The sequence below is a fragment of the Populus euphratica genome, unplaced genomic scaffold, assembly GCF_000495115.2.
Source record: "Populus euphratica unplaced genomic scaffold, PopEup_1.0 scaffold720.1, whole genome shotgun sequence".
Taxonomy (NCBI): domain Eukaryota; kingdom Viridiplantae; phylum Streptophyta; class Magnoliopsida; order Malpighiales; family Salicaceae; genus Populus; species Populus euphratica.
Window position 1 is genome coordinate 108,307 of NW_011500583.1, and position 4,816 is coordinate 113,122.

At 27.1% G+C, this 4,816-nt stretch overlaps 1 long non-coding RNA gene across 1 annotated transcript; it reads right to left on the reverse strand.

The window, feature by feature from the left end:
* Nucleotides 1-89: 89 nt before the first annotated feature.
* Nucleotides 90-511, reverse strand: LOC105115513 (uncharacterized). The gene is made up of 2 exons (XR_840354.1): nucleotides 201-511; nucleotides 90-122 (listed from the first exon to the last, which is right to left on the reverse strand). It is a non-coding gene; the product is annotated as an uncharacterized LOC105115513 (long non-coding RNA).
* Between the last annotated feature and the right edge of the window lie 4,305 nt (nucleotides 512-4,816).

Here is a 4,816-nt window from a genome sequence, read left to right on the forward strand (position 1 = left end):
ATTTAAATCAGAGAAGCGAAGGAAGATTGAAGATTATTACCTCGAAGATCATTAATCTTCTTGGCTAAATCCTTAATTTCCTTCTCTTCTTTCTTAATACTGTTCGAGTATGGACCCAAGCCCTGCATTAATTAATTAATTAATTAACCCATATTCAGAGCTGAATTATTAAGAAAAATAAAAAAGTAAATAGAACATACATAAGTTTTGAGGAGAGCAATGTCGTCTTCGTCGAGAGGAGGAGGATTCTTCTCGTCCTTCAATATCTCATCATCGTCAACTGCTGCCGGAGCCATTAATTAAAGAACCGATCGATTCAAGTCTTCAACCTAAAGAGGCACTGAAGCCAGGCCAAGACTAAAGATGAAGTAGCAGGGGTTTTTTTTTTATTATTGTTATTCTTTATAGATGGAGAACGGATTAGTTTTTGGTTTTCATATAAATAGAGGGACCTGACCTTTCCAACAAGAAACGATGAGAACTTTGTTTTTTCTTTCATGCCCCTGGCGATTGCCCACATGTATTTCGTTCTTTCAAATGAAACGACATCGTGTGATTTATATGCTGTTTTTGAATTAAATTCTTTTTTTTTCTTTAATGATAAAATACGTGTATGATACACACACACACACACTTCTTACTAATTTATCGTAGAGTGGTTTAGCAATTAAAGAAGTATTTGGGTTTGGGATAATGTTTATTTTTTAAATTATTTTTATTTTACTATTTATTAAATTAATATTTTTTATTTTAAAAAATTAATTTTTAACATCATTATATTAAAATCATAAAAAAAACCTAAAGAAACACCAATTAATATTTTTTAAGACAATTTTTTTTTAAAAAAAACTACCACAAAATAAACAGTTACCGAGAAAAATGGGTTAGGTATGTTTGGTACAAACATTTAGGAAAGTAGCATTTTTGGCACCAGAAAATAGAGATTACTTCCTTGGTTGCTGTTATAATTTTGTTCTAATATCCTTAAATTTAAGATTAATTAAAAAAATAAAAAAGAAGTTTAGCATTACAAAATCCATGCACACTAGATAGCTTACTTGCTCTTTGATGTGGGCCAAGCTCATTTTCTTAAGTATAAAAAAACAATGTTGTTGTAAGTGTATTTTAAAAAGAAAAAAAATTAATAACTCTATATCATAGAAAAAGATTTAAAAAAAAATAATGATTGCCAATTGCCAACAATCAAAATGATGAAAGAAAAATAAGAAAATAAAAAAATCAATGAAAAAAAAGTAAAAACAATTACCAGCAAACCTAGGTGATGAAATTACAAAAAACAATAATCAAGATTATATATCCAATGATGAAATAAAAAAAATTAATAAATAGAATAAGAATTTAAATTAAAAATCAAAACATTAATGGCTAAAATCTCAAATATTGAATTTAAGGACAAAATTGAAAATTTGTGAGCGAGAACCAAATTTGAAAAAAAAATTAAAAAATCAAAATAAAAATAGACCATTTGACGTTTGTGATGCTTGACTCACCATGTTTACTTAAGACCCATGTTGACTTAAGACCTAGACTTAGGTTAGCTCAAGTTTCAAAAGTAATTGGAACAAAGCATAAAAACTATTTGCTGCTTATATTTAATTCAAAAGCAAAAACTCTTATTAAAAAAATAATTAAACAAAGCTTAAAAAAAAAAAGCTTTTGGTAAAATGCTTAAAAAAAAACAAATGGAAAATGCTATAGGAAGTGGAAAAAATGTAAGAAAACGAATGAGAATAAAATTGAAAAATAAAAAGAAAAAAAATGCAAATCTGAGTGAACTTTTAAAATTCAGGTTAATCTAATCTTTCAAAGTCGCAAATTGTCAAGTTTCAAACCTGCACTCAATTAAGAAGCTTAATATAAAACAAATTCAATGTTGAAGGGTGAGATAAATTAATTTAATTAAAAAAAATATTTTTGAAAAAAAAATATAACAAAGAGTACTAAAAAAACTGAGGCAATACCAAACTAATTTAATATTAATGAATAAAATAAATTAATTTAATATAATAAAAAAATTCCTTCTATAAGAGATAGATCTAGAAATTTGTTAGAAATTTAGAAAAAGATGAGCTTGAAAAGCTTGCTGAGATTAAACTTCGAAATTTTTGCAGGGATTTGAAATTTAAAAGGATAATTTTGTCCCTATAAATATAAGTAAATAGGTGTGTTAAGTGCTAATAACCTCATCCAAAGGGGAAAAAAAAGGTATGGTAGGTCATTTTGCATCTTTAAAGAGTCTAAAAAGCTTGAAAGGAGTCAAATACTGTGAAGTATGCTTCAAATTTCTCAACAGTTACACTCATAAGGGCCAGGGCCACCCATATACAACATTTTGGGTTATTAAGTATTTTAAAATAATTTATTCCCTTCCTCTTATAATTAAAGATGTTTCATTGTTTATCTATCCATATATTTTTTAAATGAATGTATATGGAAAATTATAGTGTTTATTTTATCCTTTAAGAATAACAAAATATTTTCATCTTTAATTGTTTCAAAAATAGAAATTCTATTTAAAAATATAGATGTATATGCTTTTTTCTAAATTGTTTTTAAAAAGATAGTTTTATTATTGATAAAGGTCTATATGTGATAAGATCTCTAATAAATTTTATTGGTGGAAAAAGTTGCTTGTTCGTATAAAGCTGTCCTAGTAGAAATTTTTGTCTTACATATACAAGTTATTTATTTTTCTTCTTTTTAGCACATTCATTACTCTCAACTCTTGAAAATTGCATGCAATTTGAAAGGCTCATGAATTTCTTCTCATCAAGTTGTAGGGCATAACATCGACAATGCTTGATGACTATGAAAGTTATGTCAAGGTAAAAATTATGCTAGTGACAATAGTCAAATTGCACAATAAATATTTAAAGAGCTCATTACTTAGAGGTGTGGAGACTTTATTGGAGAAATTGATATTTTAAATAGATATATGGAGATTTTTTCAAAGACCTGAAGTTAGGCTCTTTGAAAATTTGCATGGGATCGAGATTCGGTCTTGAGATAGTTAGGGGTTAGGTCAATGCCTATATAATGACTATTAACAATTTGTTGTTACGTAAATGCCTATAACACTATAGATATAGGTTATCCATATTTTTTTTTCTATTGGCTTATTAGCTGCCTCCTGGTATTTGAAATTGTTTGTTATTTAAAAGAATCGTGAGTTTCTCCTTGTCATGTTTTAGGTATAAAATGGAGAATACTTTATGATTGCGAATGTAATATCATGGTAAGAATTTTACTAATGATAATAAAGGGTCAATAAAGAAATTTACATGATGAATATTTAGAGATCACATGACATTATGATAATGAACATTATTAGGAGATGCGAATATTTGTTTGAGACATTAAAATTTTGTTTAAGATATGAAGATTTTGTGTGAGGATTTTGTTTGGAAATATGAAAAAAAAATTTTGTCAAAAACATAAAGCTTTTGTATGGAAATTTCATTTGGAGATATTAAGATTTCATTGAAGATACAAAGATTACATTTAAGAGATAAGTAATTCTATGAAGAAAAATATATGGAGACTACTTAGAAACACAATATTGAATTTTTCATTTAAAAGTTTAAAAGATTTTACCTTGATACATTCCTCGGGGATTATTTGATTTTAGGCAATGTATTATAAGATGTAACCATCTCTTTTCCTTTTTGATTGGATTGTATTTTCTTTCTTATAAATTGTTAAAGGTAACCCCTAAGTATCAATCTTTTTATTTTTTTTATGGCATAGCTATCCTTAATGTCGTATTTGTTATTGTGGTAAAAAAAATAAAATTTATTAGAGTTTCTTATGTTCGCATTGCTCTTTATAAGAAAGGTATATTATACAAATTCTTGTTTCTTAATGACAGCCAATATCTTAATGCATATAGTGGCCAGAGGTGTCGACATGAGCTAAGAGAATGTTAATTGATTGCTAGTTGATCCCTTCATCTACTTTTAGATGCCATAGGGTTTTTAAAAGATCGATGACACTTGAGAACTTATACTCTTTATTACTAGAACCAAGGGTGTTCTTATAAGGTCATATTCATTTCTTTTACTTAAATGTGATTTTTCATTACCTATTTTACTTTGAAGAGAGTTCAATCAGGAAGAGTATATAGTCATTCCCATTGAGGATAGTTATTGATTCCATTGATCAAGGCCTTAATAAAAATGAGTTCAAGTATACATTGTGATTTGTACTTAAAAATGTATTTTTATTCAAAGTTTTATATCAATATTTTGCAATTAAAGTATCAATAACTCCTTACCTAAAATATGTTTTATAATAACAAGTCTGATACTATAAAAAATCTTTAATTTATGGTAAATGTTCATTTTAAATGTAGGCCTATCACATAAATCAAAGAATTGATTGATGAGTTCAACTACTGAAATTAAGAAGACAAAAAGAGCATGAAGCTTAGAAAAGAGATGCTGGTTCAGTTCAAATTGAAACATTGTTCAATTATTGGGTTATATCTGGAGTTATAGATCTTGGATTTTAATTTGTTTTATATGGCTGGAAAGCTAAGACATAGGTCTAAAATATTCATAGGAATGCAAGACTCAATTTTGCTGTTGGGAAGTCCAAATCTTAGCAACAACGGATAAGTCTAAATCTGTCTTGCAGCCTAAATATTTTTCAATGTTCAACCCATCTCGAGTTTTAGAAGTCCAAATGACCTCAATTTTGTTTCAAAAAAACTGAGATAATTTTCTAGAACTTTCATGAATCAAGTCTCTTCAAATTCAAATATTAGCAATGATGTTTTGTTCAGATAAGAAGATAA